The sequence below is a fragment of the Lathamus discolor genome, chromosome 4 (assembly GCF_037157495.1).
Source record: "Lathamus discolor isolate bLatDis1 chromosome 4, bLatDis1.hap1, whole genome shotgun sequence".
Taxonomy (NCBI): Eukaryota; Metazoa; Chordata; class Aves; order Psittaciformes; family Psittacidae; genus Lathamus; species Lathamus discolor.
The window spans coordinates 18061110-18070656 of record NC_088887.1 but is presented as its reverse complement, the minus strand read 5'-3'; positions in this window follow the sequence as shown (position 1 = coordinate 18070656).

Below are 9547 nucleotides of genomic sequence, written 5' to 3'. Positions count from 1 at the left end.
GCTGACAAGGCAGATACTTGCTTTTCCATTGCTCTATAAACTTTTGTCAAGGTGCAATATAGACATTAAGCCACACTGCCCGCGGCATAAGAGGCCAGGTTCTCATCTGCACTGGGGCTGATTGGAGACCTGTGCACGTTTCTGCTATTTATGCTCTGTGCTCAAGGGCAGAGTAGCTGATCTGCAGCCCCAGGATGCTAATGAAGAGCTGGGAGGAGGGTTTCAGTGGGATATGTGCTTTCCCTTCTCTTCTGGAAAGTGTCTCCTCTGTTCTTTGTTAAGTTGGAAAGAATAGAGCATGGAAAAAAGAGGTAAGCAGCTCTGTAGCAAAAGTTCCTTAGTAAAGGAAAAATCCTCCCTTGCAGTCTGGTGAGAATAACACACGTTGCTCTAGTTACTGGGGGCACGGGTGAAGGGAGCTAGTGAGGATGACAGAAAAAGAGTGCAGCAGGCGTCATTGCATGGTGGTGATCTACTTTTAAGAGATACCAGAAAAACCTATTAAGTATATAACCTTAGTGGCCAGAAAAATGTGTTAAGAGGTTTATTCATGTAGGAGAAGCTTTGTCTTATAAATACAGATAAGGGCTTCTTTTTCTTCTTTTGGATTTCCTATACAGAAAACATATGTGGACTATAATTTCCTTTCTGGGAAGCTCTACCTAGTTATGCTGCTTTCTGTTTGGCAGGACTGCGAGGTCCATGCTGCAAATGGGATGGCTCAGTGTGATGAGTTCTTCCTAACATGTATCCCATTACATCCTGTTCAAAGCCCCATCCTGCAAAGCTTTATGCATGTGCTGTCCTGCAAGAAGGCTGGTTATTTCACGAGCAAATGTAGGACCACTGTGTGCTGAAGGTTAAGGATAGCTGTTGTTCTTTTCAGAATGTACCTGCTGCAGGGCTTCCCCTGGCTGACCTGAAAAGGAGGGAAAGACACACAAAATATGGAGCCACAGATCCCACTCTTCTATTTTTTTCCTGCTTTCTCTCAACATACACACTTTCATTTCAGGCCCTACAAAGCACCTCAGATGGAAATACTGTTGTGGGGATTAAGTAAACCTGCTGTCCTTCATGTTACCACCTTCCTTCCTTAACAACTTTTTTGCCTGTTTGAGAGGGTAGAACAGGACCTCTTTCAGCTCCCCAGCTTCATCTACCAACACAAGTCTAACCACTACCTTTATGTTGAACTTAAGTCAACCTGTGTCTCATCTTTACATCCATCTTCTTTAGTCCAAATTAAAATCTAGTACTGTTTCTTTGTTGTTTCTTTATAGATGGCTGCCAAAAGCTCAAGCTCATCCATGCCCATTTTCAGCATTCTGAGAAATGCCAAGCTCAGTCCTCCCCACTTAGCATCAGCCTTTTACGGTCTCCCCAAACCACATGGCCATCACTCAGGGCTACCACACATCTGGTCCTTCTACCCTGGCTGCCTTGCTGTCTTCCTATCCACACAACCGTGTCCTGTATTATGTTGCTTACGCGTGGTCTTCCCTAGCCATTCATGTGTCGAACCACTCACTGAGACTCCTGACATCACATAACAGCCAGAGCCCTTTCCTCTGTCCTCAACAGGGGAGCTATAAAGACACCCCTCAGAATAATGCTGGACTGGGTCATCCCCCTTGTGCTTGGCTTTTTGCCTCCCTCTCATTTGCCTTGACTTCCCACATCTTCACAGCTCTCCAGATGCCCTTTTCCAAACGATTTTGGAGGCATGGAAGCCTGTTCCAGCCTTCCCTTCACAGTTATTCAGACATTGTTGGGTTGTACCTGTATGATTGCTTTTACCGCTGTGAACATCCACAACACACTGTTGTCATCCTTTTTCACACCTCCTCTAAGTTCCTGTTGTGTGTGTCTACAAACAAGTAAACTAAATAACTGCAAATGTTAGACACTCTTGTGTCTTAATCATGATGACTAACATTGCCTCATGGCTTCTTTATGCTCCTCTATCCACATCCATCTGCTGTTGCTTTGCTTACTGATCGATAACTGTGAATCAGGGCATTTCCCCTTCTCCACCCCAGTCCATGCCTGTTGCTCTTAGGGGCTATGAAAGCTTCCAAAATCATGCCATTCCTCAGAGACAGGGCAAGGCATGTCCTGCTGGTACAAGGAAGCTTCCTCTTATGAATGTTAAGGACCATCCCATCCATGCAAGTTGTGAAATAACAAAATTACACCATGCTTGCATTATAATGCCGTTGTATTTAACTGCTGAGGTGAAAGTAGAGCTCATAACCAAGTTGCAAAACTCCTGCCTTGCTCCTTCTCAGGCACTGTCGCTGCTCTGTGACACGCTTGCAAAACTGCCATTTTGCTGTATTTCTACCAGAGTGCTTTGGGTATTTTTTCTGGTTGTTTTTTGTCTCGGGAATATGATGATAAAAATCTGTTCTTTCTTGGTTTTGTCAAAACCTCTGAGGCGAGGTCTATCTCTGTGCCCCTGCAGCCTGGTTCAAGTGCGGTGCAGGTACTGGCAGCTTTTCCTCTTCTGGCAGGAGGGCTTGCCAGAAAAGTCATGAAATGCTGCAGTGAGCATTACTTTTTCCTACTGGGGTGGAAACCAAGGCAAAGAGGGATGTAGAAGCTAGCTGTTTGTCCTAAAGCAAGCCAGGAGGAAAGCCGAGGCTAGAGCACAAGGGTCAGGTTGACCTCTTCCTTGCTGCCAGAGTGGCTGTTGCCATCTCTGCTGTCTTCCCAGGATGAGGTCTGGTGCTGGTGTACAGGCAGCAGATGACATTGCTTCCCCAGTTCCAGCTGCCCATTGCAGTGTTAGCTCCAGCTTAAAATGTGTGACTGCAGAGGAATTAAAACATACTTTAAAAACCCAAACCGAACAAAGCAGAGCAAATGGCTCTTCTTGAAAAGCAGCTGCTGAACTCCACTGGCTGGAACCACAAGCCTTTTTAGGGCAAGTGACGGTTCCCTTCTCCCCTGGGGAAGAAGGCTCTGCTGCAGCTTATCTATCTGTCAAGGGAGGTTAGCAAGGGAATCTGGCATATGTTTCAGCTTTTCAGTGTGCAGCTCTGCTCTAAATCACATTTTCATGTGGCAGCACGATTGGGATGGCTCCAGCACTGCAGATGACAACCTGTTCGTGCTCGCTGGCCAGGGTGATTTAGCCAATAACAAGTCAAAGTTGGCATCCCTTGGGTGTTTGTGAGGGGGCTACAACCTCAGTTCTCACCTGTTCTGCCCCTTGAGCTGTCTTTTCCATTAGGCTAAAGTGGGAGTAAGGTAATACACCTAGGATTTAGTAACTGTCTGTATCAGGGCCAGCTTTAGTCACAGAGGTTTCTTTCAGGCAGCAAATTGCTGAGGAGAGCAAATCAGCAAATCAGCCTGGCAGTAAGCATTCTGCAGACCTGTTGCCTCTTCTCCTAGCTTCATCCTGTGCCCACCTCATCTTCAGTGATGCAGCCGCTGCTGGGGCAGGAGGCAGATCACAGCAAGCGCCTGGGCTTCCTCCTCCCTAGGGCCAGGAGTATAAAGAAGTGACAGGGTGCAGGGGGGAGTGTAACACCAAACAAGCTTTCAGACATGGGAAGTTATTTTCAGCTCATTTATGAGCAGCAAATATCTCATCATGTGTGGCCAAGGAGCTTTTCTCAGCACACAAGAAAACATAATTGGGAAGTGAAGAACAGGCACAAAACCATGCTGGCTGCTGCTGTTTCGAGGGCGCGTTGTTGCCAGGCTGAGCTGAGGAGGCTTTAGAAGCCTTGGAGTATGATGGTCCCTTCGCCTCCCCCAGGCATGATGCCTCTGGGGTGCAAGATAATGTCAAGTGCACAAGATGGAAAGTGGCGAACCAAGGTAACTCCCTGCCCCATACTGAAACCAGTGGGTTTGTACTCAACACAGTTTCTCATTTGCATAGAATTTCAGGGGATGATGCTAAAGAGGAGGTGGGGAGAGAGGTATTCCTAGTTCTCCCAAAAGGGCTTTTGACTCCATTTTGTTCTGGGGATATAGGTTTGCTTTTCAACCAGCAGGCCTGCCTGCTTTATGGTTGTAAGGGCAGTGCAGGGATGCTTGGGCAAGCTCCTACCTATAGCTCACCGCAAGAAGAATGGGCACTGTTTGCTCTGCCAGTACACTAATTCACAATACCTGGCTGCAACACTAATGCACAAAACCTGTTGCCTTCGTCAGGAGACTCTGGGAGCTGAAAAGTTGGAGGTGTTGGGTCATTTACAGTGAAGTAGAGAAGGCATTCATTGCCTGTTTATGTTGCAGGCAGGTGTCTGACTGCCTGTCCTGTGTGCTTTCAGTTCAAATTGGAAGTGAAATAGCAAAGCCTGCTTGTTTGGGAACAGTGACCCCATGAAGGTGTGCTCCTTGGAGCAGGAGATGAAATGCTGGTGGAGAAAGAGAACAAGGTGGTGGAGGGGATGAACCAGGGAGCAAATCTTGCAATTTAACATTCAGGAACCTTGGTAGAAGGTGAGAATCTTGGGCTTTCATTCCTGGCGTCATGAATGTGTTAGGGTTTATATAATGATTCTGAAATGCAAAATGTAAAAACAGTCCTGGGAGTATGGGCATGGTGTCCTGGACTTCTCCTTCCTATATGAGTCCCAGATCATTTGATTATTACATAAAGGTGACCAACATCCACAGCAAAATATCTTCCAGCATCAGCTCCTGTCTTGCTGTTAGGCCAATACTGTGAGAGGTATGAATTAGCTTCCATCGCAGAAATAAAGGTGTGGACCCTGAAACCTAATGATTACATATTTCTCTCAGAGTAACAAACAAAGTGTTTATCATAGGTAATTGGATGAAAGAAATCTCTTAAGATAAATGACAGCAGATAAATGAGAGACTGGGTTTTTTTTCTGTACAGTTGCCCAGGACTGTTTAGAAAGAATTCAGACACACCCAAAGAGTCTCACATTGTTAGCTCGGTCCAGGAATTAGAGTTTCTCTCCTATATGAAAAATGTGAAAAAATGCAAAGTGCAACTGGGAGCTTGAAGTCTTGTGGGATGGGAGGCTAGAAGTGTACTTGACAAAAGTGATTTTTATTTTACTTTTACTGCTGAATCACTCAGGTTTTTGTTGGTTGCCATTGAAAAAAAAGTTGATAATGGAAATGTCCATTTGTCCATTTTTCTATCTCACTTTTCATCCTGTGGGAAAGAAAACAAAGATAAACTGTACTCCATCAGTAATCATGAGGCCCGAAGTTAACCTTTTACTCACTTGCCTTATTCTGGCACATTCAAAGTGTGGGGAGTTCTGAATTAACCATCAAAACAGCACAAAACTGGGAGTTGGGCTTGATTTTGGTAGGTAGCATTAGAAAGCAGAAAACCAATGTGTTCATTCTTGCTTGAACTTCAGACAGAGCCTACAGAAGCTCTGAAGGTCCCAGCAGCAGCTGCAGATCTAGCTGGCCACAAAGCAGAGCCCTCAGCAGCTTGCCAAGGAGTATCTGGGGCCTTGCCTGTGTCATCTGTGCTTAATGAGCCTAGTCCTCTTGGCACCAAAGGGCAGTCTGTCCTGTCATTTAAGCATGCTCATGTCAGGACCAAGATGTTTTACCACTGCAGTATAGAACTGCTTTCTGCCTGCCCTTAGCAGAGGAACAATGCAACAGCTGAACTCCACAATACACAGTTTTGAGAATTAAACCAGGAACAGTGGAGCTCTGCATTATTCTCAGATCCCAAAGTGTGCACCAAGTTGCACTGCTGCTCCAGCTGCATCTGGGGGGACATGTGGGAACACTTCTGCAGTTCTCTAGCCGGGGTTTGAAGCCAGAGCTGTTACTGGCAGCCCAGCCCTGCAGCCCTCTCCCCTGCACTGTCTTTGCCCAGCTGAGGAGCGAGCAGGCAGACAGCAGGGGTGTCAGAGAAGGTGGGAGCAAGTCAAGTAGCCGCCTCACCTCTGGCCTTCTTCACCTTCAGGAAACATCTTTTGCTCTGTGTATACTCCAAAGCTTGAAGCTGCCACATGTTTCTTAGCGAGATGTTTCCCTAATGTAATTTCCCAAGCTGGTAGTGTAATGTTTTTCCTCACAGATAGATCATAACCTCAGGCAGAGTGAGACTTCAGACACGGGTACATCTATGAAAAAACTGGCATCCTCTTCTGTCAAGCAACAGTTAAAAGAAAATCTGCAAAGGGATTAGCTGCCATATACTCCGGGGCTTGTGACAGATGTCCTGAAAATCTGGAAATGCATCGATCTATCTTTACACAGGGTTGTTTTGGGCTTTTTTTTGTTCTCCCTCGTTCTCCCTCTCCTCGTCCCTATGCCCAGGGTACACAAATGGGAATTCCTTCACAGAGCTGCCTGGTGCCACGCATTAACTGGCATACTGGTCCTGGGGTGCAATCTAGGCTGAGTTGCACTCAAAACCTCAGTCTAGTTACAGATGCCAGCTTCTCTGCAATGGCAGCGCTGTTGGTTTGTGCCAGGGCACTAAGGATTTCCTCTCTGTTCCAACTGCAACCTCTCAGCTCATTTTAAAGGAGCTTAAATGTTGGCCATTAAATATAAATATCTTCTTTTTCCTCTGGGTGAAACTGATGTTCAGAACTTCACAGTGTAAATAAGGTCTGCAGAAAATGTTTTAGGCAATGTTTCAGCCAAAATAAATGGATCTGGCCATTTCTCCCTGCTTTAGCTGTTGGTGAGACTCTTCTTGCTTTCACAGTGTTGCAGAAGAGCTTTGGCCTGATATGGCTTTCCCCCAAGCACATCTTCAGGCTTCAAGTAGCCAGAACACCCTGAAATGTGTGGATTTTGTTGCGTGATCTTGGGCAAATCACATAGGACAATTGTTTCTTAAAGTGCTTTCTGTTTCTGGATGGTTTGATTCTGATTGCTCAATTTGAAACACCCAGGTGGCCTCTTGAGATGAGGGGGATGTGGATGCACACACATCATCACTGCTCCCAGTGGTACAGGATACAGCCTTTTAAACTGTTCTCCAGCTCTGGCTGGACTTGCTGCCCTCAGGGAGGAAGTTGCTCCTGCAACTGCAGTTAAACTTCCCTCTCCTCATTTTCTGGTATCTCTTTTCCTCACACACAGGAACAAATTGCTCCTCCTGACTTGTGGAGGAATTGGGAACCTCCTTACTTGCTTGGTTGAGCCCAGTCCCCTTTTTGCTATACTCTGTTACCATTAGCCATGCAGGTCACTGCTTGCTCCTAAAGGCTGCAAATCTGTCTTTTGCCTTGTTCCCTCCCCTGCTTGCTGATCAGAGTAGTGGGGTAAATACACACTGGGTCCAGTACTTGAGGGTGTGCAGTGTTTTGTCCTGAAGAAGCACCAGCATTCTTATTTCATTACATACATCTTGCTTTTCTGCCAAACCTCTTTTCTCTGAGGGCCAGACAATCATCTGACTTCACTCTTCATCTGTGGCTCATGGGAAGCCTGTTCACATTGGGGAGCAGCATATCTGGAGTCTGGATGTTGACATCACTTTGATTTCCTGGGGCAAAGGATGTAGCTCTCACTAACAACTGTTGTATTACAGCAGCCTCTGACAGCCCAGAGGTTTGTAGACATCTACCCTGGCCCTTGGCTGCACAGCAGCCACCCAGCCTTGCCTCTCACTCAGGCTTCAGACACCCAGTGTTTGTGCTTCTCCTGCTACAGAAAGCAGGGCCAACAGGAATCACCTGTGACTTGGTGTGAGCACAGAGCAGCTCAGCAAATGACAGCATAGGGAACAATTTTCCCTTTGCCCTGAAAGCAAGCTCCCACTGTCCGGCCTCTATCCTTCCCTGCTGAGGTGAACAATGGGAAAACAAGCCTGAGCACACTTCTGGCAGTGACGGAGCAACAAGAAAGACGATGGTGTGGGTTGCGACCTAACGTGTATATCATCAGCATCGCTTGAGTCACGCCCATCTGCCTCCAGCTATTGCAGCAATCCCACTGCCAAAGAGCAACCACATGGCCTGACCAAAATGATCCAGCTGCTGCTGAGGGCAGAGCTGCTGAATGATTCAGTTGTGCTGGGTGGACAAGGCAGCCCAGATCTGTCTTCCTGGAAAGCTGCTTTGCAGTAACCATGTGCTTGAAAATATATTGTCTTTGAGGTGACTGTGGTGTTTGTTCCTGTTCAACTGTGTGAATAAGTCGTGCAGATGGACAGACATCCATTGGGAGCCAGAGCCTCACCTTGAGAGCTCAAAATGCTGGAGGCAAGCCCAAGGGAGGGCAGGCTGTCTACTTAGGGTTAGAAAAGCCATCCTGCCCAACCCTCAGTTTCCCCACTGATGCAAGAGCGAGGCCGATGTTTTCCCCAAAAGAGTGTTTGTGAAGTCCTCTGAAGAAGGGCATTCTCATAAACACCACGCTATTTTTATTATTGGGGTCAGGGAGGAGAACGTGTGTAAAGGTGATGAAGCTTTTGAAACACAGATTCCCATTAATAGTCTTTAGGAGTTCTTATTATAATTTAATTTGACTGGAATTGGATTAATCTTATAATGCTATAATGTCATTTCCATGGTCTTTTTGTATTTTTATTGTTACTATGCATTAATGCAATATCCTGCCAGAGCTCTGAGAAGAGGATGTGAGTTTAGTGAATTGCTGATAACATTTTTGCAGGGCATTTTTATTGCTCCTGTTGGGCTCGTACACTATAAAGTCACACAGTGCCTGCAAATAGCGGGAACAACCCCAAAGTTATCTTGAATTATCTTTTAACAAGCTCCACTGGTGAAAGCAATGTATTCAGAATCAAGACACCAGGGGTCTGCTCCCAGCTGGTCCCTGACCTGTGCCAGGAGCTCACCTGAATCATGCCGTTGTTTTCCTCCCCCTCTTCAGCTGGAAGTGGAAATAGTTTGCCCATATAGGAATGTAGTGTGTCTGTGGTCTATATCCCTAGCCATCTAAAAAAGCTTCCTTGTATCATCAAGCTTTAATGCTTCCTTTTCATTGAGTTTATCCTTGAAAAAAAATGCCTTTTTCCTACCTGTGTCCTGTATTTCTTAATTTGCCTTTTATTTTTCCTCTGCTATTATTTGTTTCTCTAGTTATGTATCTTTTGAAGCATTGTCTTTATCCTGCATCCATTTAAAGATGCTGAAAGTTTTTATTTGAAAGTAGCCCCATGGTGCTTGGTCTGAACATTCATGGGCCTGTCCATGAGGACTTGGAAAGGAGGCTGCATGTGAACAACATAAAGCAAGCTGAGCAATATTCTAGTGGATGACGTTTCAGCTCTCAATTCATCTAAGAGAAAAGGTAAAGAGACTGGTATTTTCTATTAGCTCTTATCATCACCTCTGTTTCTTTTCCAAATCTTACTTGAAGGCAGTCTTGATGTAATTAAAGCTTAAGGGCTAAAGCGTTAGTTTCATTTTCAGTGCAAACGCAACAGTAACCCTTTCTCTCCCGTATGTCTCTGGTTATTCTGTTCCATGGCTCCTCCGTTCAAAGAACATGACAAAGCTGCAAATTAAACCTCCTACTCTGCAAATGGCACAGCTTAACATTATTAGCCCGCAGAAAGAGAATTTGCTGGGTCACTGGGAGCTGGCTACCAACG